Source organism: Tachypleus tridentatus, chromosome 11 (genome assembly GCF_004210375.1).
Source record: "Tachypleus tridentatus isolate NWPU-2018 chromosome 11, ASM421037v1, whole genome shotgun sequence".
Classification (NCBI taxonomy): domain Eukaryota; kingdom Metazoa; phylum Arthropoda; class Merostomata; order Xiphosura; family Limulidae; genus Tachypleus; species Tachypleus tridentatus.
Genome location: NC_134835.1, coordinates 29,186,845 through 29,213,904, shown reverse-complemented (window position 1 = coordinate 29,213,904; position 27,060 = coordinate 29,186,845). Strand labels below are relative to the sequence as shown.

At 32.6% G+C, this 27,060-nt stretch overlaps 1 pseudogene across 1 annotated transcript in view; it reads left to right on the top strand.

The window, feature by feature from the left end:
- Positions 1-18,821, top strand: part of LOC143231837 (coronin-2B-like) — a 49,144-nt pseudogene extending 30,323 nt beyond the window's left edge. The window contains exons 4-14 of the transcript XR_013017231.1: positions 28-225; positions 1,358-1,474; positions 7,427-7,579; positions 8,956-9,120; positions 9,483-9,602; positions 9,846-9,950; positions 11,049-11,257; positions 11,471-11,584; positions 13,334-13,518; positions 15,727-15,928; positions 17,732-18,821. The product of XR_013017231.1 is annotated as a coronin-2B-like (transcript). The remainder of the gene's footprint in view (positions 1-27; positions 226-1,357; positions 1,475-7,426; positions 7,580-8,955; positions 9,121-9,482; positions 9,603-9,845; positions 9,951-11,048; positions 11,258-11,470; positions 11,585-13,333; positions 13,519-15,726; positions 15,929-17,731) is intronic.
- The last annotated feature ends 8,239 nt before the right edge of the window (positions 18,822-27,060 follow it).

Below are 27,060 nucleotides of genomic sequence, written 5' to 3'. Positions count from 1 at the left end.
TTATTTTATTGGATAATAAAATTTCAGATGTCTTTTCGGGGTGTCAGAAGTAGCAAGTTTCGACATGTCTACGGATCCCCAGCAAGAAAACATAATTGTTATGAATGTATCAAAATTACCAAGAATGCCCATGATAGCTATTTTTGTGCAGTTAACCCAAAATTTGTTGCAGTAGTGACAGAGTCAGCAGGAGGTGGCTCTTTTTCTGTTATTCCAATTGAAAAGGTAAACAAGTTCAATTTTCAACGTATTGTTTATGTAAATAACAAGGACACAGAGTTATTTTTTTATTATTTTTCAGCTCATTCTTAATGTAAAAAAACAAGTATTTATGTGGTTTACTTTCATCTGTTTATAATTGTTTTATTGAGTTAATTGTACTTTGTGATTAATTTAAAGGTACTAATGCAATGGGTTCATTGCAGTGTAAGCCTTGGTGCAGTGTATTTGATTCACAGCAAATTTCCAAGTATTTTATGACTTATATAGTCTAAGGCTGGCTGTAAGTGAAGTATATCTTCCATGGAGGGGTGTTCATGTGGCAAGATTAAGTGGCAAAGAGCCAAAGGATACAAGGTTTCAAAATTTTTTACTGAATTGAGAAAGTCTACATCAGAGTTCATTGGATAGCAGTATGCTTTAAAACAACTTACAAAACTAATCTGTAGTAATGCTGTTATCTGCCAAGTAAATTCTAAGATCACAGGAGCCCCTCACTAAAAAAACAAACAAACAAACAAAAAAAACAATAAAAAAAATAACAAAAGCCATTGTGATTAAGCATATTGACTCTTCTGGTAAAGCAGTTAATAAGATCTTGAACAATGATTTGAAGTTGAAGGGTTATAAGCCAATTGTTAATGAAAAAATGGATAAAGAAATGAGAATCCCAGCAATTCCATTCAAGTGCATATTTTTCAAGTCTTTCATTCTGTCCACAGTGGACCTTTGTGCCTTCTTGGAGTTGGACTTTAAAGCCAAAGTTCACATATGATGTATGAACTATTTTGAAAGCTGTTACTATAAAAATTTCAATATTGTGCAATAGTGGAACTATAAAACCATTTACATAAGGTGTGGTTAAATCTCAATATGTGCACTTTTAAACAGTGTGATAACACGAGTGTAGAGGTAAGCTGTGATTTGAAAGTGATAAGGTAAAAGTTGCAGGTGTATTTATTTACAAAAGAAAAATTGATAATTCAGAAGGAAGTTAATATTACCTTCATAATAACTGATTTACTTTATAAATCTTGGTAGGTTACTTTCATTTTTTACATTTTGTAAATTGCGTTAACAGACATTATTTTTGCTGTCTATGCTGTTTAAATAACACTTGTTATTTAATATTATATAGACTGGACGCTTAGAGGTTGGTGCTGGAAAGGTAACTGGGCATAGAGGGCCAGTTTTAGACATTAAGTGGAACCCTTTCAATGACAATGTGATAGCTTCTTGTTCAGATGATTGCACAGTAAGTTTGTTTTTATAGTTCTTGTGTCACAGTTAACAATTAAAATCAAATAATACATATAAAAACTATTGGAGAAAGGATAGTGAATGATAAAAAAAGGAAGACCATAATTCTAAATTTGACATGAGGAAACCCTGTAGACTTTCCATTTCTGTTTCATTTGGAAATTATCTGGTGTAAAGTCTAGTAGCTATGTATTGTTCATTTAATTTGATTGTACATTTTTTTTGAGAAAGATTGAAAATTGATAAGCAATATATGGTTCTTATTTTTTATTTTATACTTTCCATAATTCTGAGAATTTGGTTTATAAATTTTGGGAAATGATGTCTCTAAATCTTCTTTCATACAATCTACAAAATAAGTGTTGTTAGGTACAAAAGCCTTTTATTTATAGGTATTTCAAGGATGGATTTGCAGTTTTTATTTTTTGAATTAGTATATTCTTATTAGGACCCTGTGAAGATTTGATATTTGAATGGATTATTAATTCTAATTAAAGATTTGATTGATTAGTTAGGGTTCCGATTCAGAATTTCCAAATCTGCACAACATCTGGAAAACTAGAATTTAGCTTTTAATTCAGTCTATATATTGGAAGGTATTTCCTTTGAAGAACACTTTTGTTACTCTTTGTACCATTCGAATGTTGTGTAAGTACATTATATATTTTATCAGAAAATTACTAATTGTGTGTAGTAGCACCTCTACACAAATAAACCACTTTCTATTTCATTTAAGATTTAATTTATCCTATATACCCTATCATCTATACATGCACTACTTATTTGATTTGATCCAAATAAATTTCTATGGTTTACAGGGCCCTAATATGGCCATAAACCATTACAAATTTATGTTTTGATTATGTTAATGAGCCGTGGGGGCGTTATAATGTGATGGTCAGTCCCACTTTTCGTTGGTAAAAGAGTAGCCCAAGAGTTGGCAGTGGGTGGTGATGACTAGCTGCCTTCCTCTAGTCTTACACTGCTAAATTAGGGACGGCTAGCGTTAATGAGAGTTGGTTAAAAATCTAAATATGTCATTCATTATTAATTTCATTTGTACCTGATGAGTGTTACTGAATTACAAACTTTAGTATTTAGGAAGAAAAAAATAGTTTACCCCAAAAAAAAAAAAAAAAAAAAAAAAAAAAAAGAAAAAAAGAAAGTTTGATTATTTATTTTGGTTGTGTAATAATTAATAGTTTTTATACAAATTTACACTGGGTGTGAATTCAGTTTATCAAAAATAAATATTATCTTTCTTATCTCCAAATTTATTTGTACTGTGCATTACAGGTTAAACATTGTTTAATAGTTTATCATGAATAATGTTTAATCACATGAAACTTGCACACCTTGGTTATTCAGGCAGAAAACTCCATTCTTTTGTTATCACACTCGAGTACAACAAACAGTATTCCTACCACTTACAGTACAGTGTTCGAGTACAACAAACAGTATTCCTACCACTTACAGTACAGTGTTCGAGTACAACAAACAGTATTCCTACCACTTACAGTACAGTGTTCGAGTACAACAAACAGTATTTCTACCACTTACAGTGCAGTGTTCGAGTACAACAAACAGTATTTCTACCATTTAGTGCAGTGTTCGAGTACAACAAACAGTATTTCTACCACCTTTGCACAGTACAACAAACAGTATTCCTACCACTTACAGTACAGTGTTCGAGTACAACAAACAGTATTTCTACCACTTACAGTACAGTGTTCGAGTACAACAAACAGTATTTCTACCACTTACAGTACAGTGTTCGAGTACAACAAACAGTATTTCTACCACTTAGTACAGTGTTCGAGTACAACAAACAGTATTTCTACCACTTACACAGTGTTCGAGTACAACAAACAGTATTTCTACCACTTACAGTACCACTTACAGTACAGTGTTCGAGTACAACAAACAGTATTCCTACCACTTACAGTACAGTGTTCGAGTACAACAAACAGTACCACTTACAGTGCAGTGTTCGAGTACAACAAACAGTATTTCTACCACTTACAGTGCAGTGTTCGAGTACAACAAACAGTACTAAACAGTAGTGTTCGAGTACAACAACAAACCACTTACAGTACAGTGTTCGAGTACAACAAACAGTATTTCTACAACACCACTTACAGTGCAGTGTTCGAGTACAACAAACAGTATTTCTACCACTTACAAACAGTGCAGTGTTCGAGTACAACAAACAGTATTTCTACCACTTACAGTACGGTGTTCGAGTACAACAAACAGTATTTCTACCACAGTGCAGTGTTCGAGTACAACAAACAGTATTTCTACCACTTACAGTACAGTGTTCGAGTACAACAAACAGTATTTCTACCACTTACAGGTGCAGTGTTCGAGTACAACAAACAGTATTTCTACCACTTACAGTGCAGTGTTCGAGTACAACAAACAGTATTTCTACCACTTGTGCAGTGTTCGAGTACAACAAACAGTATTTCTACCACTTACAGTACAGTGTTCGAGTACAACAAACAGTATTTCTACCACTTACAGTGCAGTGTTCGAGTACAACAAACAGTATTTCTACCACTTACAGTGCAGTGTTCGAGTACAACAAACAGTATTTCTACCACTTACGGTGCAGTGTTCGAGTACAACAAACAGTATTTCTACCACTTACAGTACAGTGTTCGAGTACAACAAACAGTATTTCTACCAAACACAGTGTTCGAGTACAACAAACAGTTTCTACCACTTACAGTACAGTGTTCGAGTACAACAAACAACAAACAGTAGTGTTTACAACAAACAGTATTTCTACCACTTACAGTACAACAAACAGTGTTCAGTAGTACAACAAACAGTATTTCTACCACTTACAGTACAGTGTTCGAGTACAACAAACAGTATTTCTACCACTTACAGTGCAGTGTTCGAGTACAACAAACAGTATTTCTACCACTACAGTGCAGTACAGTGTTCGAGTACAACAAACAGTATTTCTACCACTTACAGTACAGTGTTCGAGTACAACAAACAGTATTTCTACCACTTACAGTGCAGTGTTCGAGTACAACAAACAGTATTTCTACCACTTACAGTACAGTGTTCGAGTACAACAAACAGTATTTCTACCACTTACAGTACAGTGTTCGAGTACAACAAACAGTATTTCTACCACTTACAGTACAGTGTTCGAGTACAACAAACAGTATTTCTACCACTTACAGTGCAGTGTTCGAGTACAACAAACAGTATTTCTACCACTTACAGTCGAGTACAACAAACAGTTCGAGTACAACAAACAGTATTTCTACCACTTTAGTGCAGTGTTCGAGTACAACAAACAGTATTCCTACCACTTACAGTGCAGTGTTCGAGTACAACAAACAGTATTCCTACCACTTACAGTGCAGTGTTCGAGAGTACAACAAACAGTATTTCTACCACTTACAGTGCAGTGTTCGAGTACAACAAACAGTATTTCTACCACTTACAGTGCAGTGTTCGAGTACAACAAACAGTATTTCTACCACTTACAGTGCAGTGTTCGAGTACAACAAACAGTATTTACCACTTACCAGTGTTCGGTACAACAAACAGTATTTCTACCACACAGTACAGTTCGAGTACAACAAACAGTATTTCTACCACCACTTACAGTACAGTGTTCGAGTACAACAAACAGTATTTCTACCCACTTACAACAAACAGTATTTCTACCACTTACACAGTGTTCGAGTACAACAAACAGTGCAGTGTTCGAGTACAACAAACAGTATTTCTACCACTTACAGTGCAGTGTTCGAGTACAACAAACAGTATTTCTACCACTTACAGTGCAGTGTTCGAGTACAACAAACAGTATTTCTACCACTTACAGTGCAGTGTTCGAGTACAACAAACAGTATTTCTACCACTTACAGTGCAGTGTTCGAGTACAACAAACAGTATTCCTACCACTTACAGTACAGTGTTCTACCACTTACAGTTCGGTACAACAAACAGTATTCCTACCACTTACAGTGCAGTGTTCGAGTACAACAAACAGTATTTCTACCACTTACAGTGCAGTGTTCGAGTACAACAAACAGTATTTCTACCACTTTACAGTGCAGTGTTCGAGTACAACAAACAGTATTTCTACCACTTACAGTACAGTGTTCAGTGAGTACAACAAACAGTATTTCTACCACTTACAGTGCAGTGTTGAGTACAACAAACAGTATTCCTACCACTTACAGTGCAGTGTTCGAGTACAACAAACAGTATTCCTACCACTTACAGTACAGTGTTCGAGTACAACAAACAGTATTTCTACCACTTACAGTGCAGTGTTCGAGTACAACAAACAGTATTTCTACCATTTAGTGCAGTGTTCGAGTACAACAAACAGTATTTCTACCACTACCATTTACAACAAACAGTGCAGTGTTCGAGTACAACAAACAGTATTTCTACCACTTACAGTACAGTGTTCGAGTACAACAAACAGTATTTCTACCACTTACAGTACAGTGTTCGAGTACAACAAACAGTATTTCTACTATTAATAGTAGTGTTCCATTGTATATTGGCAATGATGTTCTTGAAACAGTTTTTCTCTGTTTATTTAATTTTTATTTTAATACAAATTATAACAGTAAAGTGTCCAGCTAACACATGAAACTCTTATTTCTACTTTGTAGAAATAGTTGTAAACTACATATGTGAAGAGCAGCATTGTTATACCCCCTCATATAACTAAACTAGGTGTGCAACTTACACTTTTATAAAGTACTCCTGTTCAGTCTGAGACAAGTAACTTTGTAGTAACACAAAAGTGTTGATTGTCTTCTAGAGATCCTCAAGTACCGTATTCAGTCATAATGTACATACATCTATGTTGTCTAGGTGATGAATTTCTAAAATAATAAATGTTTGTTCATGTGAGGTGATGGTAAATGTATGTGATTGTGTGGATGTTATATCACCATTCAGAATGTAAAATATAAATGTCTTGAAAATTAGAAGTGCTGACTTTAAAAGTTAGAGAAACTTAAAATATATATATAGAAAATTTGATGAGTTAGGTTTTCAAGTTCAGTAAAATAAATTCACACAGTAGTATAGGTTACTGACTTCTACGCTTCCACACACACTCATGCACACCTAACCTTGTCCTAGAGGTGTGCAATATCTCTACCAGGCTCGCAGTTCTATATGTAAAACGAGTGATATAAAAGAGTCTTGAAATATGTGTTCCCACGTTATACATTGTACAATAATTTAACTTTACAAATATCCTTTCTCAGAAGGCACATTGCTCCAGCTACAAGTTTACTAATGGAAGAATCGCACTGTTAAATAATTGGAAATTTAACAAACCAATCATATTCACTGTTATGTTCGTAGTACTAAGTATAAGGGAGTGTTTTCTATAATTGTTTGTAGTTAATGTATTTGTAGAAAGTTTTGGCTCTCACATGAATTAACTGGCGAGATTTGTACAGGAAGGTCACTCATATGAGGTTATAGTGAACAACTTTTCATCTGTGATGTTGAAAATGTGAGAAACCAAATAAAACTTGACCATACAGTCCCTGTTAAATACAGTGCATTTATTTTACCATTTGATAAACATAACTTGTGTTAAAGAACCACTGTAGTAGAGAGAATACAAGTCCTTACATGTGGTACAGATCTTGAGTTTTCAGAGTGTAGAAGTGAGAACTACTCAAACTGTTTGTATTTGTTTTAGCCTAATACAATTTCTTCTTTCATTCATTATATAGATATATTAACTGTAAAATATTCTGTTGGTGCTGTGATTTTCTTCTGTGTACACTGTTTGATAATATTGCTTGAACATGCAAGGCTGTTTCATATGCTTATTGTCAAAAATTGTATATTAAATTATGTTTTATATAAAAAAGTGTTTGAAAATGTTAACCGTGTTATTTGATAACTTGGTATGGATTCTGATACCTTCTAGATAAAACTGTGGTTTATCCCTGATGAAGGCTTGATGCGTTTCAACCTGACAAAACCTATTATGGATCTGCAACACCATCGTCGGAGGGTTGGCTACATCGAGTGGCATCCAACAGCTGAAAACATCCTCCTTAGTGCTGGTTTTGACAATTTAGTAAGAAATTTTGTGTGCACATGAACAAGTTTAGTATTACAGAAATAAATACTTAAACTAAAAATCATAAACAACTTTCCAATGAAGGAAGTAATCATTGGTTTCCTGTCAATAATATTTTATTTTACACGTCAAATAACTTGTTTGTTTCATTGTATAATTTCAAACTTGACCAATAGAATTGTATAAATAAATTTACGAAAGGAGCCTGATCCAATAGCCTTTCTTCAACTTTGTCTTTTCAGTTTATTAGAGTTAATTGTTAAGTTGCATGAAATTAGAAAATGTTGGAAGTACAGAGATAACATTGTATTATGGTGTTCCATTTGAGGTCTGGCATGGCCAGGTGGTTGAGATGCTCGACTCGTAATCCAAGGGCTGCGGGTTCGAATCCCCATCACACTAAACACGCTTGCTCTCTCAGCTGTAAGGCATTATAATGTGACAGTAAATCCTACAATTCATGGGTAAAAGAGTAGCTCAAGAATTAGTGATGGGTGGTGATGACTACCTGCCTTTCTCTTGCCTCACACTGCTAAATTAGGGACAGCTAGCGCAGATAGCTCTCGTGGAGCTTTGTGCAAAATTCAAAGGCAAATTTTCTATTTGATGTTGAAATTAACATAACAGATGGGTTAAAATTATAATCTTGTTCAAGTATTAAATCATTGTGCCAGCTCATTTAACTAACCTGTTCAGTGCCGATCGGTAACACAGTGCCACGGACGAGTTAATTCGTTCTCGATAATACCTAAGTACAACGCTAGATGTCAGCACCATACATGCATTTGACCTACTTACAAATTGTTTCACTTTCGATCCAAAATGGCATCACGAAAAAAGTTACAAAATGAAGAAGCATTAGAGTTGTATTGTAACAGCTGAAATACTTGGCAGTCAACAGGTTAATGTTATCAGGTTCTGTCTGTTTAGTTGAGTGAAATTGAAAAAGAATAGTAGTAATTTGATGTTAAACTTGGCATAATGTCTACAATTTTTTTTTAATGTGTGTATGTAATTTTCTTCCAAAAGTAATGCACAGGTTAAAATATTTAGCTGGAATAGATAGTGAATTTAGTTTGTGAATTATAAAATAAAATTTTTGAATTAGGTTAATAAGCTATTATCAACTTTATCTCAGAAATAATTTTATTTTTTTTCCAAGTAAAAACTGACTTTTATAACTCCTTGAGCTGTATTTTTTTAACATTATTCTGAAGGCTCGTATTTACATAATTCTCTCTGTGAATCTTTGTTTAATCTTTTTTAGTTTCTTAAACCTATCCTAAGTTAGGAAATTTTGCTGTAAAACAAATTTGTTTTATTGTTACGCATGCATTAAAGACAATTTTTTTTTGGTACGTGAAAACAAAAAGGTTCTTCTGTGGCACATAAGTACAGGAGAAGTTGTGAAGACCATTGACTGTCACCCTGATTCTATTTACTCAGTGTCTTTTAACAGAGATGGCAGTTTGCTGGCAACTACGTGTAAAGATAAGATGCTCAGGATAATAGACCCTCGACATGGAAAAGTGCTTATGGTTTGTTTTATTCTCTTGATAGTTTTACAGATGTAAATTTTTGCTTGTTCGTGATTTTATAATAATTGTTGTAGTTTAATTTATTTAGAGAAAAAAAAATTATCTGAGGGAAACAAATAGGTTGTATGTTAGATTCTCTAATTTAATGGATAGTTACCTGGCATTAACTGTAAGTGTGGGATTTTTAATAATTTAATTTTGAAATTAAATATTTTATTTTGTAATACAAATTTAACTTTCAGATGACCACTGTGTTTAATGTGGGTTTATGAAATTGCATAATTACAGCATATAATTTAATATCAAAATTTCTATTAGAACTGAAGTCTTGTTTTTATTAATAAGAGCAAGTTCCTTTGTAGGAAGGTCCTTGCCACCAGGGGTCCAAGGCCTCCAAAGTTGTGTTTCTTGGGGATACTGGACGAGTGTTTACAACTGGCTTTTCTAAATACAGTGATCGACAGTGGGCCGTTTGGTCACAGGTGTGATTTTCATGTTGTAATCTTTATTATGTTTTTTTGCTTCTTTTGTGTAATAATTCTGCTTTTTCAAGTAAAAATAATTTTAACATTGTCAACGTGGGTAAGTGATATCTTAATATTTAAAAAAGACACAAGTTTTGGCCATGCTTATAAAAGTTTTAAGATGTTGTTTGAGACTGAAGTCTTTAGATGTACAAAGACACTTTGTCAAATTTTAATGAAAAGGTTTTTTTGCTGTTTCAGTATGATCTTCGTGGACCTTTGAAAATAGAAAATATTGATTCATCATCTGGTGTTATATTTCCTTACTATGATCATGATACCAAGATGGTCTTTCTTGTTGGAAAAGTAAGTTTTTTACTTTTGGTTACTGAAAGATAGAAGAAACTAAATTTTGTGTTTACAGTGCTGTGATAGTTTTATTGTCGTAATTTTTTACATGTTTTACAGTATTTCAGGTACCATGTATTCAAAAGTGATATCCATTTTATTCTTCATCAAGTAGAGATTTTTCATAAAATGTCGTGTGCTTTTACATAAGTGAAAATTTTTATGGAAATTGGTTTAAATTTTGGTATGCTTAAAATGGTGACAACCACTGGCTATAGATTTCTCTGGACCAATCACGATGTGGGAGACTTATTTATCATTATGGAACCCAAACATAATGAATGAATTAATAATAAATGTTCAGTGTGGCAAATGAAATAAAAAATCCCAACTTACATCAAATTATTATTTACGTCATGATTTATAAAACAACAAACAACATATGTGAAAGAGAAATAAATATTATCTTTGAAGTCTGAGTAGCAAAATTATGGAAAATCCACTATCAAAAAAGTAAAACAACTTTTATTAAGTTTAAATATGCAGGCTTGTGTTATTCATAATAATGTTATTTTAATATATTGAATCTGTACTTTATTAATATTTGGTATTTGTATTTGCATCATACTTTGGTGCATTGTATTTTTTTTTGAAACATCATATATTTTGGTTTGTATTAAAACAATAATGTAATGAAATGTCACTGAGTTTCACTCTTTCTTAATTAATATTACTTAATTACCTGCTTAATTTGGTTAAAATTTCTAGTATCTTTAATTTGCTTGTTAACATAGTTTTCTGGTTTACTTATTAGATTAATGAATACTTAATTGAAACATATTCTCTGGTCTTTTTCTTAGTTCATTAATGTTTAGTTTTTATTTTAAATATTCCAACAAAAATATTAATATAGAGTTTAGGTAGTGCTTTGATCAATTGATCAATTGTTCATGGAATCAGTTTGTTCTTATTCTAATTATTCTCTCATTCTAATCTAATTTGAATATTGAAAGCTGAGCTTATTTTGTTGTGTATTTCTGTTTAAGATGTGGGAATTTTGTACAAATATTCGGAGTAGTAATGTTTTATTTTCATTTTTTTATGATGAATTTGTAGGGTGATGGTAATATTCGATACTATGAGACTGTAGATGAAGCCCCATGGTGTTATTATCTTCACCAGTTTTTAACTGGTTCTCCTCAGCGAGGACTTGGTTTTATGCCAAAACGTGGACTTGATGTGATGCGTTGTGAAATATTCCGATTTTACAAACTACATGCTACCAAAGAACTTTTGAGCCAATATCCATGATTGTTCCAAGAAAGGTATGACATTAATAACTCGTGAGTCGCAAAGATGTTTCTTAAAATAAATCAACCTTAATTGTAAGGTTTGAGGTTTTTCACAAGTTAAGATTTTCCAATCAGTTTAAGTGCCCTATAGATTGTCATTTAAACAATGTTTAGTACAGTTGTTGATGGTATTTACTGCAGTGAATTACATAAAATATATTCATCTATCATCAATTGCATGTACAGTCTGAACAGTTCCAATATGACCTTTACCCTGACACAGCAGCACCTACTCCTGCTCAGACAGCAGAAGAATGGTTGAATGGTCAGAACCGTAATCCAGTTCTTTTGTCATTGAAGGTTAGTTCTATAGATGCAACTTAAGTGGTTCTCCTTTCTCTTGTTTTTTATGATTTTCATTAGTCTTAGGCTAACTGTTGGCTAAAACAAGTACATGTTGAATGGAAAATACTGACTTTAATGGGAGCTGAAAATTATGGTTTCAATCAAGGAGGCTTTAATAGAGTAAGATGTATTCAATATATTTTTCATTAAACTTAGTTTTCCAGCTTAGACAGTGAAAATGCATTTCCTTAATTGTATATAATTGTTAAGTGGAACATTATACTTGTTTGACTCAAGGAAGTAAGACGTTTGTGAATAGTTTTCATACTGTTTGTTATATTTATTAGAAAAAGAACAAAAATAGACATTCAAATATATACAAGTACACAAAATCTTAATCAAATTTATTTGAAGAAAGTGTCTAATATTGACTGTTTCGTTTTTTTAATGGGCTTTCTTGTGCGGTTAAAAGAGAAAGCCAATTCTATGGCCTTTTCATGAAGTTCATTTTGCCCTTCATTTCTGCATACAATTTGATAGTGTTAATATAACTTAACACATGCACTGAAGTAGGAATTTTTATTTCTTCACTATATTTTCCATTTTGTTCATCTTCTGAATCTCTCGCACTGTTACCATCTTGCAATTCTATTATAGATTTTAAATCAATTTCATCAGTTTCTGGTAAAACATTCTAATCAACGTTCACAAAACTCTCTGCATTCACAGAATCATCTGCATCAATCTTCTCAATCAGAGTTTGGATTTCGCTAGAATCGTCGTAACAAACATTTAAAAAAATGGTTATTTTTTAGCTTTTGTTAAAAATGAGAGTTTTAGGTAAATTTTCCCTAAATTGTAATATTAGGGAAAATAGGAATTTATTATTTTTTCATGAGAATTATTTAAACAGTAGAATTTTGTATTTAAAAGACAAATATATTTCTACAAATCATGAATCTAATTTAACTGCAAAAATAATGATGGCAGAAAAAGAACAGAATATATTTAACCAATATTTACTGTAATAAAATGTCCAAGAATTTATTAATATTAAAACAAATTATTGATAAAAAAATAACGCATTAATATTTAAACAAATTATTAATTAAACAATAATGCATTAATATTTAAACAAATTATTAATTAAACAATAATGCATTAATATTTAAACAATAATGCATTAATATTTAAACACATTATTAATTAAACAATAACGTATTAATATTTAAACAAATTATTAATTAAACAATAACGTATTAATATTTAAACAAATTATTAATTAAACAATAATAATATTTAAACAAATTATTAATTAAACAATAACGATTAATATTTAAACAAATTATTAATTAAACAATAACGCATTAATATTTAAACAAAAACATTTTTCCATCTTACTCAGGTTCTAATCCTACTTGTTGATAGATGAGGTAGGTGAAAGATAGTTTTCTGTCTACATTATGCAGGTTCTGCCATGTAGAGGACCTTTTATGAGAGAAATCTTAAGATAATGCTGCAAAATTTTGATATTTCTAGCTAGTACAGGTTTCTGCCCTATGCAGTTTCTGGCTTAGACAGGTATTACTGTACATATATATATCCAATATCATCTATACTAAAATTTTCTTAACTGTTTTTGTAAAATGTGCTGTTCAACAATAGGACACATTTGTTTTGTTTAATGGGCAGGGTATGGGAATTGAATTTATGGTTTTCATGTTTATGTGCAAGTTTTAATGTTTAATTATTGAATACTGACAGACGGGTGCTGGAGCACGCACCAACAAACCAGTGTTATATCATCCAGACAAACATTACTTAACAACGGCAGACCGAAACAATGAACGAAAGTTTTTCTTCATCTCACAAGACAACAGAGTTGACTACAGAGAGAGCCATATCCATATCAATAACAATGTTATCAACAGCAACAGAGCCTTGGATGAGTAAGTAAAACAAAGTAGTTGACTTAAGAATCGGATAATTGATTGAAATTATTTTGGTAAATATAAAAATAGGCTCTACAACAAAGTTGTTAACTTAAGAATCGGATAATTGATTGAAATTATCTTGGTAAATACAAAAATAGGCTTACAGGATCAGCATTTGGAAAGTTTTTTAGAAAATAATAAAATAAGAATTAGGATTTTTAAAATAATGCAGTAATTTTTTAACTTACTCTTGAGAAAACTAACATATGAGAAATGTGTGAATGTATCTTATATTATTAACTTTTGTTTGTTAAGTGGTGACAAAAAAGGTTTTGAGTTTTAATTATTAAACTACACGTAACAGCATGATTTTTGATCTTTTGTCAGCGAGGTGCTCATTAATTTTGACCTCTCCTTTGATTTAAATGTATCTATTTAAAAACTTCAGATGTGCTGAGGTACAGAAAAGCTGAAGAATGACATTGAAATTATGAGAAGTAATTGTAGCTTTGGTGTTTTTTAAGAATTAATAGACATAGAAGTTGAAGAGATGCATTGGTAAAGAGCTAAAAAACTAAAGTCTCCAGACGGAGGTTATGTAGTTTTCACAGTTTAGGTGTCTCCAGACGGAGGTTATGTAGTTTTCACAGTTTAGGTGTCTCCAGACGGAGGTTATGTAGTTTTCACAGTTTAGGTGTCTCCAGACGGAGGTTATGTAGTTTTAGTTTAGGTGTTCCAGGACTGAGGTTATGTAGTTTTCACAGTTTAGGTGTCTCCAGACCGGAGGTTATGTAGTTTTCACAGTTTAGGTGTCTCCAGACCGGAGGTTATGTAGTTTTCACAGTTTAGGTGTCTCCAGGCGGAGGTTATGTAGTTTTCACAGTTTAGGTGTCTCCAGGCGGAGGTTATGTAGTTTTCACAGTTTAGGTGTCTCCAGACGGAGGTTATGTAGTTTTCACAGTTTAGGTGTCTCCAGACGGAGGTTATGTAGTTTTCACAGTTTAGGTGTTCCACGGAGGTTATGTAGTTTTCACAGTTTAGGTGTCTCCAGACGGAGGTTATGTAGTTTTCACAGTTTAGGTGTCTCCAGACGGAGGTTATGTAGTTTTCACAGTTTAGGTGTCTCCAGACGGAGGTTATGTAGTTTTCACAGTTTAGGTGTCTCCAGACGGAGGTTATGTAGTTTTCACAGTTTAGGTTTAGGATGAAATTGGTAAAAAAAAATTCTGTTGAATTGTGATGAAGTTTTGTGATTAAAGATGAGTACAACAGATATATTCTATTTGAGAATACTGATTGATCCTTTTATGACATTGGAAAATATGTGATCACCTGTATGTGTATATCCTGAGTTAAGGATTTGGTTATTTTGATTTACTATGTTTGTTAAAAGACTTCTATTTGTACTATGTAAGGAGTTTGGTCTGAGTGTTTGTCCATTTAAGGGAGAACTTTTTTATTTTACCATGATTAATGTAAGGTAAAAACATTTAAGGTACACATACTGTATCAAAAGTTACAGAATATATACTTAACTCATTTACAATATACTGAGCCTGTTGTGAAAGGGTTAATATACTACAGTAAAAATGTAGGACTATCAGATCCAAGGGTAGAACCTTCTGTGGACATGAAATGTAAAGATTTAGTAATCCTCTGGCTTTTTATCATGACCTTTGAACTGATTTTTCTATCGTGTATCCATATCTTATAATTACTACCATGCATAGGAACTGATTTCATTATCTTAGCTGTGCAATTAACTTGAGGATTGTTTTGTATTTACCATAAACAATGGTTTTCAGATGTATAAAAACGTACATGTTGAGAAAGGACACCTTCGTGTTGGGGTTGGTGAAATAGAATATTAGTAAAGCATGGTTTTCAACCTTTAAATATATTTGTTACTGACAATTGGATGGTTGATAAGCAGTAAAATTAGATTAATTCAGTGTTATTTGTTGCTTGTATACTTTCAGACTGATAATTGGATTAAACTGTTTATGGAGAAAAAAACCCCGAGAGAATAAGGCTTGACGAAGGCTCTATAACACAGCTAAAAGCTTTTATGAAAGATAAAAAGAAAGTGACTTATTATCTTGTTCATTTTTCTCCACATTGATTTTGTACTTACTTTAAATAAAAAACGCTTTATTTCATGTGTAAGTTAAAAGAAAATAATTGTGAAAGCTGCTTACCAATTAAACTATGCTTTATGTTCAGCACCAATGAAAACAAAGTTATTGAGATCACTAAGAATCATCCTTGGCTTGAAGATGAAGAAAAGGAAGTGTCTAGTGGAATGATACTGTGTGATGTTGTCTACAGTAGTGCTTTGCCAGTAGCCTCTTATGTAACATTGGATGACACTGATAGCTCTAGTGATCCTGAAATTGAACCAGATGGACCACAAACAGAAGCAGAGGTAGGACCTTTTAGATAAAACTCTGGTGAAATTTTAGATTTAATATTTTAGAATAATTTTAGACATGTTAACAATTTTCTTCTACTAACAACTACAAAAGAAATGCTATGATAGGTATCGATGTTGGGACTTGTGGTACAGAAGAAAAGAAATAATATTCAAACAATCTGCCTGCCTTAAAATGTTGTAAACATTCTTTCGAGTTTCAGTTAACAAACTATGTATTATCTATAAGATATATGTATTAAATTCAGCCTATGTTTTATTTTTTTTTACATTTTCTCTTTCATCTGATCTGACTTTCTTCCTATGTAACATGTTGAACTTTATTGTCTCTTGAAGTTTTCTATTAATACATTTTTTGGGTTTTCTGTTTAACACATCTGAATTTCTTCTTCCTGTATTACATGTTGAACTTTATTGGCTCTTGAAGCTTTATATTAATACTTTTTTTGGGTTTTCTGTTCAACACATCTGATCTGACTTTCTTCCTATGTAACATGTTGAACTTTATTGTCTCTTGAAGTTTTATATTAATACATTTTTTGGGTTTTCTGTTCAACGGATCTGATCTGACTTTCTTCCTATGTAACATGTTGAACTTTATTGTCTCTTGAAGCTTCATATTAATACTTTTTTTGGGTTTTCCGTTCAACGCATCTGATCTGACTTTCTTCCTATGTAACATGTTGAACTTTATTGTCTCTTGAAGCTTTATATTAATACTTTTTTTGGGTTTTCTGTTCAACGCATCTGATCTGACTTTCTTCCTATGTAACATGTTGAACTTTATTGTCTCTTGAAGCTTTATATTAATACTTTTTTTGGGTTTTCTGTTCAACGCATCTGATCTGACTTTCTTCCTATGTAACATGTTGAACTTTATTGGCTCCTGAAGCTTTGTATTGATATTTTATCAGGTTTTCTGTTTAACACAAGAAAATTAATATTTTGTATGTTTTATATGGCCACTCCTTACATGTTATTTAGTGTATTAACAAGTAGGTAGTTAATGTTTTATTTTTTAACCACCTGTTTACTACATTTTACAAATATTTGGAATTTCCAGTTTTAATATTAGAAATGTTTGTGACAACATCTGCATGCATTTATATTTACAGGTGTGTGACTTGTGGAGCTCAAATCTGAACATGCTTAGCTTGATTGTATTTTTTTCCATTGGTCAAGCTTGAATGTAGTATATTTATCTAATGTTTCTTTTCTCTGAAGGATTTAACTTGTAATTGTAGCTGCTTTGTTGTAAAACAAGAGTAAGAGAAGGTTTAGAATAGCTTACTGTTTATCAGCTTTGTTTAAGGGTGATAAAAATGTGATTTATATTTTGTATTTCAAAATAAACGTTTCAGTTGTTTTTAGACAAAAAATAAAATATCTTAAGTTTATCTTCATTTGTAGTTTGAGTCATCTTGTTGTGAATGTTTTTTTAAAATTATCTTTAATGTTATAATTTTTTTTTATACTTTGCAGTGTTTTTACCTTTTCACTCTCCTAGCATTATTATAAATGTTTTCTCTCCAAACATATTAAAAACAAAAGACATGAAAATTTTTGAAAATGTAGTTTTTTAACCCTTAAATGGCAGCCATCATCAGTTGCTTTTGCAACCTTATAACATTCCTGCTGTTTAAGGGTTAAGTAATGGTTTTTAAAATATATTTTGTTTTGGGCATAGTATTTCATTTGTAGAAACAATTTGTTTAATTATGTTTAGAAATATGTATATAAATAAGAAAAGAGAATATCTTATAAAACCTTTCAATATTTTTACATGGATTGGAGTAGCTGAAAAAGGCCTATAAACGTCAGACAGTGGAAATCAAAATGTTAAATGAAGAGTTGTCAGCCAGAAATGCCCAAATACAAGAGCTGGAAGATCAGTTGGAGAGATTAACAACAAATCACAGACAGATGTAAAGATGAACAGGAAGTTGTGTTCGGTTTGTGTCACGTGTGACTTTTGCATTAGTGCAGCATGTCTTGCTTTGGCCTTTACTTGGTTCAAAGTTGTAATAACTATCTTGAAAACAGTGAGAAATATGTAATTATTTTTTTCTTTTGGGATCCTGATGAGGGAGGCCAAACAGCTTTATAGCACAGCCAGAATTACTAATTTTCCATTGGTTATCAAAGTGAAAAGAAAAACAAAATGGGGGAAAAAAAATTACTTGAGGTTGATTTTTGTTTTCAAGTTGTTTTATATGAGAATTGTGGTATATTTGTACAAGTTCTCTATGCTCTGTGAAGCTGTGCTAGTTATATTTCACTGTTAAAAAGTAGCACTTCAGCCATCACTATGTTACTTCAAGTTGCCAGGCATTGCTAACCAGTGTTCCTCTGATGTTTAGGTAATTAGGGTGAGTGTACTGAAGTAGATACAAGTTATTATAAATTTTTTATTTATATAAAAGTACTCGCTGAAAATCACATCTGCATTTCTATATTCTTCAGTTACTTGTGTAAAAGTTTACTGAACATTTTCAGTGTTTTGATAACCACAATAGAAGATCTAATGTGTAGGAAATCTTAAAGTAATTAAAGGCAATTCATTAGTTAGCTTCTAAACGACAAAACAATTTTTGTAAAAACAAGAGTCGGAAAAGTGATGGCTCTCCAATATTAAAGTATATTTATAAGAATGTCTATACAACAGCATTAGTTAAATTTAAAGTAGTGATTTTACGATATTCTACACCCACCAAACGTTGAATTTAAAATAGATGTAACTGTTTAATAGCAAAGTTTAAATGAGTTTTAGAGACCTGATATTGTAGGTGTTATTTTGTATATTATATTGACTGCAGATTAATAATGCATGTAGGTTACTTTTGGGAGTACGTCTAGTGAATAAACTGACTGGTTGTTTTTTTACGCACTACTGCTGATCTAATTAAATATGTAAAGTTTTTAGAAAGCAAATATTTTTGTATGAGAGTGATGTAGAATGGTAATGCAATATTCATTTTATGTGTTTAATTATTATTTATTTGTTTACTGATATTATGACTGGTGCAAAATACATAGGAGGCTCTATGTGTGTGTCTCTCTCTCTCTCTTACCAGTCTTTACGTACCAGAAACTTTGGTTTCATATTTGACTGTTAGAACTTGAAAGATGCAACAATTTTTAGTATTAAATTATAGTGATCTGTGTTCTTAAGAAATTATCTTGAATAGTTGAATTTTTATTTTGATCTTAATGGATGTTGTGGCAAGAGCTTTAAGATTTGGAAAACATTTTAGCTTTGTACCATTACTTTGAAATTATTTCACTTTGTTGGAGTCTGCCATATGATTCTTTTGTTTAGTGGAGAAAAGCTTTTGGTTACAAGGAGATTTGGAAATTAATGTGTTAATAACAGAATTTTACTTTTATTGTTAAATAAGCATAAAGTGTTTAACCCTTAAATGGTGGTCATCATCAATGCTGCTACCTACAACATTCCTGCTGTTTAAGGGTTAAGTAGGTTTATCTTAATATTTCTCATTTGGAGGTTTTCATACTTTTAAGTACTAATTAAGTTTGTAAAACGGCAACTAAATTCAAAGGTGGTAAGCTACAGTTTATATAAATAAAATCTCCATAAACAAAATTCAAACTGTAGAAAAGTATAGTTCCAGACAAACATTGAAAACAGAAGTTTTAGAAAATAAAGTATTAGTTAAACAAACAATACAGTTTTACATAAATAATAAAGTAATGAAACAATACAGTTTCAAACAAACATTAAAAACAGAAATGTTAGAAAATAAAGTATTAGTTAAACAAACAATACAGTTTTACATGAATAATAAAGTAATGAAACAATATAGTTCCAGACAAACATTGAAAACAGAAGTTTTAGAAAATAAAGTATTAGTTAAACAAACAATATGGTTTAATGCAAGTGAGGAAAACATCAAATAATTAAATAACACTTTGAGTAATATTAGATTTCAAATATTTTAATTTACATAGACGTTATAAAACTGACCAATAGTGACACTATAGGCAGTTCACCATACAGCTATACATGGTTGACAAAAAAGTGCATTTGAAGCTAAATGTGTTGGAATCCAGAAGCGCTTATTGTAAGTTGTATATTGTGTACACGTAGTGTTTTTAATGTATTTGTGCCACAAATTATTTTGTTTGACTCAACACAAGGGTTAGTCTAGTATTACAATTCTTGAGCCATTTCTAAGAACATTTAAACGTGATCATATTCCAACAGGGCGTCATCCTTGTAATTATATTTTGGATTATTTATATTAAAAGAACATTAATAGAGCTAGAAATATTATCATTATTTCCTTGGGCAAATAAAACAAAATCAGTGGTATAATTATTATAACTATCTTAGCTTTAGAATAGAATAAATTATTATCTTGCCTACTATTTGCAATTCATCACAGTTTTCTTATTTGTTCTCTACAAAACAAGTATCATTAGAACTGTTATTTACGACAAACTTTTTTATTTTACGGAATAGTAAGAATTTCGATATCCGTGTGTTTCCGTATTTTAAATCGCGCAGGTTTTTGTTTGACGAAAAACGAACGAGCAGCTTATAAATACGAAATGTACAAGAACATCTGTGATGTGTATATCTCGTAAGTTTGGCGGTTTTTATTTTAAAATATTATCACCAGGTTCGTTTTATTCGGGCTCAGGTGAATTTTCCCGCGTAAGAGCAAGTTAATGTTGCGATTTTTTTTTTTAAAGATGATTCATAAGTATGGCTTACAGGTGGTCGCAGATATACGAAGTCAACTGAAGTTATGAATCTAATTAAACCCTCATTCCTAGCTACCGTTAGTCTTTTCACGATTTTTTGGTGTTTTTCGGCATAAAACAAGTTTAAATAAAACAATCTTATTTATGGGAAACTAATATTGTATGGTAAGAAAGTTTTACGTGTGAAATGTGTACGTTATTGGTGTTTACGTGTGTGGAAGTTTGAACGAATCGATAATTTTTAGTGCTTTAAAAACTGGTAGATTTTGTGTTCAAAAACCACTAAATACTTTTATTTTGATACAAAAGTATTGAAGAAATTTTGGAAAAGGAAGTGGACATGTGTCCGAAGCCCATTTAACTTCTATATTCACCTACAGTTCGTGTAAATCCAAGATATACCTTCCTCTCCCACTTTCAGTTAACACTTTGGACGTTCTATATCATCTCGTATATTACGTGTATTTGTGTTGTAATTTTTGGTTATATTTAATGCAGGTCGGTGCTCAAAAATTTATACATTTTGTAGATTAGAAGTTTTATAACGTATATCTATTAATATAAAGTTCAGTATTTAGTGTTTCGGAGAATTCTGCTAAAATATTCAAAGTCTGAGTTCTTTCGAACAATGCAAACGAAAATAATTTATTATACTTCTATTGTCTGTCTGTCTTTCTCTGGTATTTGGGTATATATAATTTGTATACCCAGGAGGGTCAGGTACACCGAGGCCTCCTTCCGTTGCATTGTTGGAAATAACTGATTAATATGGAGTAATATGAACTTTAGACTGGTCCTTTTCAGGGCAATGTCCATTTATATTTTTCCTTTTTTTATTTTTTTAAGTCTATTTACGTAGGTGGCTGTTTTAATTTAACACTATTTTATTAATTATTATTAATTAAATTTGATTTTATCAGATGTACAAGTTTATCGGGGAGAGGTGTTGGAAGCAATATATCTCTGGATTTGATGTGTAATACTGTGAATTTATCCATGTTTAACAGAGTTCATGATGTATGTTAACATTTGTGGTAGGTATTTTTTGATGTTTTTCATAATTATTTTGATGATTATATCTGTTAGATTGTTTTCATTATTTGGATTTGTGTATTTTGTCAATATTTCAGAAAAGGTGGAAGTAATGGTATTGGTTAGTGTGTTATCAATATTCATAGGAGTGGTTTTGTGTGCGTCTTCAGTTGTTTTAGGTGAATCTTCATTACTTGTTCATGGTTTTCCTGGATGATTGATGTTTTCTTGACTACTGCAGCATACGAGTTTGTTTGTGTTTTGTGGTGCTGGAGTGATAGTTGGTTTTGATCTGAATTTTGTTTGTTTGTGGCTTGTTCATGTTTGGATTTTTAAGTTCGTATAAGTGTCTTAATTGATATTTAGGTTTGGGGTTTTGTTTGGTGCAATGTGAAATGTGGTGATTTTCTCCACAGCTTACACAGCGCGCAGTTGCTTGGTATGCTGCTGCTACATGTCCAAACCTTTGGCATTGGTAACACTGTGTTACAACCACTGATGGTGTTTCGGTTTGTTCTACTGTGTATTTACGATACCACAATGTGATACCATTATTTATTAGCTGGGTTATTTTTTTTGGTATTTTTCGTAACTACTTTAATTAGATTAGTTGGTTTTTTTTAGTTATATTAGAAATTATTCGTTCAACTGAAACGTGTTTTATGTTTGGTTCAGTTAATTCATCCTTAATATCTTCTATGTCAATGTTTGGTGTATCCCCCTGATTACGAAAGATTTGGGTGTTGGCCCAGCTCCAGGTAAGTGTATAGTTATGTTTCCTGTTTTAATGGCGTCTGAAGGCCATTCTTTCAGTAATCTATTAAAGTCAGCAGGTTCCTGTCTTTGAACGAGGACCCCGCCGCGAGACGGACGCTTAATGTTAGTAATGTTAATCTTAGGTTTACATCTGAATATTTCTTTTACTAGTTGTGGTTGGTTGTAGTTTCCTGGTATGCCTTGTATGATTATGGCGTTGTTTGGTAATTTAGATACATTTTTTTGTGTGTTTCTGTGTTTGTTTTTTTTGTTTTTTCTGACTTCTAGTCTTCACCAGTGTAAAGCCTTCGTCGTCAGAATTTGTTTCGTTTGGTTCCGAATTTGTGTTAGTTTCAATATCCAAAGTGGTTTTTTAGCATTTACTAGTTGTTAGTTTTTCATTGTCTAACAATGTAGCCTCAGCTTCATTGTTGACAGCAGTAGATTTTATATTTTCGTCAATTATTTTATATATTTTGTTCTTTTTTTTTCCCCATCTTTAATTTGAGTAACATCCACTGGGGAGGCTATAGTTTTTAGTTCTTCTTTAGCCAGTTCTATTAAAGTTTTTAAATTTATATTTTCATTTTCGGGTAGGCCACCTACTTTTGACTTTTTGTTGAACACTAACCTAGGCCTTTATTTTTCGACGCCATTGCATCTTTCGACTTGCCGGTCTTCTTCGGTATTTCGGCCGGTATGGCTCGTAACTTCAAATGGTGAGTAGCCCAGATAGAATTGTATGAAGTGATAGGTTCCCGACAAACTTGCTCTTCACTCAATTTTCTGTTATAAATTTGCTAAGATCAAAAATACGTCTGCTTTCTTTCACTCTCGCCAACCTCGAAAGTCCTAGTTTTTAATTACGCCTAACAAAAGAGAATTTGAATTCGTCCGGCAAAATGTCTTTCATCTTTCATTGGCTGCCGTATCATACTTCTATTATTAGTCCGTTAATGTAGGTTCTGAAAGAAAGATTTTTAGGCGCGAAACAGTCAAACAACTCACGAGATATGGCTGAATACTTAGAGTTATTTATCTTAAGAAAACGCTTTTGTTCTTTACTGCGGATATCGAATGCTTTTATTTTTAATAGTTATTTTCTCCAACATATTTTGTGAGTAAAGCCCCATCTACAAATACGTTGGTTCTTTTTAACTTACAAGTTTAGTCTTAAAGATTAGTTCGCTATATATCTGTAACGGACACCTGGGCCAAAATTGGAAGGTGAGAGAGTTTCTTAAACCATATAACTGTAACTTTTCATTAATTCTTAAAGTTGTTTAACTTCCACAAAACGTGTACGAGATGATACAACAAGAAACTGTACAAATGTCTTCGTGACCGGTCGTAATTATCTCTCGAACTATTCAGTCCTAGTACTGAGGTGGTCAAGCGGTTACTCTAACTGTTGTTATAGATGTAAACACCGAGGTATGAGTTGTTACTATTTTAGTATGAAACAAACTATTGCTAATGTTGATTGTAAACCTATTATCTGATGCAGCACTTATGATAATTTTAGGCTTTTATTGTGTGTTTTAAGTATAGACTGCCCAAAATGCGACACATACTGAGTTATTGTTTTAACAAGAACTGGTTTTAAAACTCGCACGTTCGTTTGGATGGCGTCACTCAAGGAAATGATTATCACTCTGTTAGTGCTCGTTTTTGTTTAGCTGTTGTGGTTTTACTTTTATAATACTAGTTTTAAGTTGTGTATTTATGGAAAAGTTAAATACATTAACGAGACTTTGTCTTACTATGAGTTTCTTAGTTTCAAAATAAGTTGGTATTTGTGCATTTTTTTTTTTTTTTATAAAATTAAAATTCTAACAAAATTGAGCGTGGGGACATTTAACGTATTTTCTAGCCGTTCTCACTTCTAAACTTTAGGTGGCGTCAGCTGTAACTGTTATTTATTATAGACCAAAGTACTCACCAAAGAATCTTTACTGTATTTGTGTATTTTGATGTCGACTCAGAAATAAAGCCAGCTTTTACGGTAGAGATCACGTTTGTGTGTGTGTACGTTTTGTGTATAAGGGTAACTATTCCGCTTGAATTGGCCCAGCATGGCCAGGTGGTTAAGACACTCGACTTGTAATCCGAGGGTCGAAGGCTCGAATCCCCGTAGCACCGAACATGCTCGCCCTTTCAAACGTGTTATAATGTGCGGTCAATCCCACTATTTTTGGTAAAAGAGTAGCCCAAGAGTTGGCGGTGGGGGGTGATGATTAGCTGTTATTCCCTCTAGTCTTACAAGTGGGGATGGCTAGCGAAGATAGCCCCCGTGTAGTTTTGCGCGAAATTAAAAACAAACAAACTTGTATATATGTTAAGATCTTCACACTGACTAATAAGCAGTTAAGTAGAAAAATATATTTTGCTCTATGTGTTTTTTAAGTTTGCTGTACAAATCTTGATAGCAGAGAATCGGTTAACATGCAGCAAAGGAGTGCTGATATATAAATATTTAATTTAAGATAATCCTATTTCATTGAAGGTTATCTCATTGGTCGATGTTATAAATAAATTAAAATTGTTTTTTTATTGTGTATACTCTATAATAGACTAGTTTTTAAACATTTCACAGAAATAGTCATAGTGGCTGTTTATAGAGGTAGAATTAGTTTGGTCATCATTTTACAAAAAGAGTTGTTTATTCTAACTTTGTTAATTACACAGACCTAAACTAGAAGTATTATATTCAAGTAAAGTCCTCCCCTTTTTTGGGGGATTGCGTGGTTGCTGTGAATTGGAGAATCCGGGACTCGAGACGATGTTGTGAAACTTCAACTATATCTACAGCTGCTGATGCATTATAAAGTTGACAGTCAGTCCTTGTATTTGTTTCACAGAGCTTGAATGTCGTTATGGTGATTAGTACAGTTAGCTAGTTACATTTTCTCAGGGTAGTAAAATTAAATGAAACTTGAATCTTATTAGTTGATAAAGAGTTGGCGGCGGGTAGTGTTGAATAGTTGCCTTTTCTCTCCTCTTATCACTGCTAAATTGGGGACGTCTAATACAGATAGGCCCCATGTAGCTTAACACGGAATTCAAACCAAACAATTAAATGTATATGTGCATAAGATGCAGTGCAATTTCACTCTTTTCGATAAAGACACATGATTTAACCAAAACACAAATAAAGGTTAATAAGTTATTAATTGTTTATTACATTATGTAACAAAATTTCCCAATTGTTATTTCCCAGTTGCTTATGCTTAAAGTAAATAGAAAAAACCTATTTTTCTCTTCAGACTTTGCTTTTGTGACCTGGGTAATGAAATTTTCAAATTTACCCATTTTCCAGAACATTCCAGGTAGATTCAGTGGTGATTAGCTGATACAGAATTTTCAAGAACCTTTTAGAGTCTTGTAGAGCTTACGAGAAATTTGAAGAACCTTTTAGAATTTTCCATAGTAATATATATACATGCAGGGGCTCACCACTTCAGTTGAGTTCTAGTTGCTTAAGTGAACACAGACCTATCCAAGGAGGCTTTACCAATTTTCCCTGTTATCTTTGCCTTTGGGACAACAGGGACATTGCAACGCACTACAACAGGAAGCACTGGCCACAACAGACCGAGTTTTACAATGTCAAGTGTGAGTCAGCAGTGGATATCCAGAAGGTGTTGTTCCCACCATTGCACGTAAAATTGTGTCTTATGAAGCAATTTGTCAAAGGTCTTGATAAGGAGTCTGCAGTCTTCAAGTACCTTCGAGATTTCTTCTCTTGCTGTATGAGGCAAAGGTTAAAGCTGGTGTCTTCGTTGGACCACAAATAAAGATCCTGGAGCACACAGAATTCCCCAAGAACCTCAGTTGGAAGGGAAAATAAAGCTTGGGGCAGCTTTGTTGCAGTGGTTCGGGGCTTCTTGGGCAATCACAAGGCCGAAAATTATGTGAAACTGCTTGAGGCTCTGGTGAAGAACTACAGCAAAATCTGCCCGATGTCCCTGAAAGTCTATATCCTTGACGGTCATCTTGATAAATTCAAGGAGAACATGGGAGCATACTCAGAGGAGCAAGACGTGTGCTTCCACCAAGATCTACTGGACTTTGAACGACGCTACCAAGGATTGTTTGTTTGTTTTGAAATTCGCGCAAAGCTACTTGAGGGCTATCTGCGTTATTTAGCAGTGTAAGACAAGAGGGAAGGCAGCTAGTCATCACCACCCACCGCCAACTCTTGGGCTATTCTTTTACCAACGAATAATGGGATTGACCGTCATATTATAACGCCCCCACGGCTAAAAGAAGCGAGCATGCTTGGTGCAACTAGGATTCGAACCCGCGACCCTTAGATTACGAGTGGAACGCCTTTACACGCTTGGCCATGCCGGGACGCCCTACCAACCAGCGTATAAATAAAACATGATGGGAGACTATGTTTGGGGGCTGATACGTGAAAATGATTTACATTACAGTTGGCAATCTCGAAAAACTACTCACTTCTGAACATTTTTGTTCATTTTTGTATAACTTTAGTATAAATACATGTAAATCTCGATTCATATATTGTTTTATTCAGACCTTATGTAAATAAAAATGTGCAAATTTGCCCGTTTTTACATAGAAAATAGGTTAATTTCTAAATT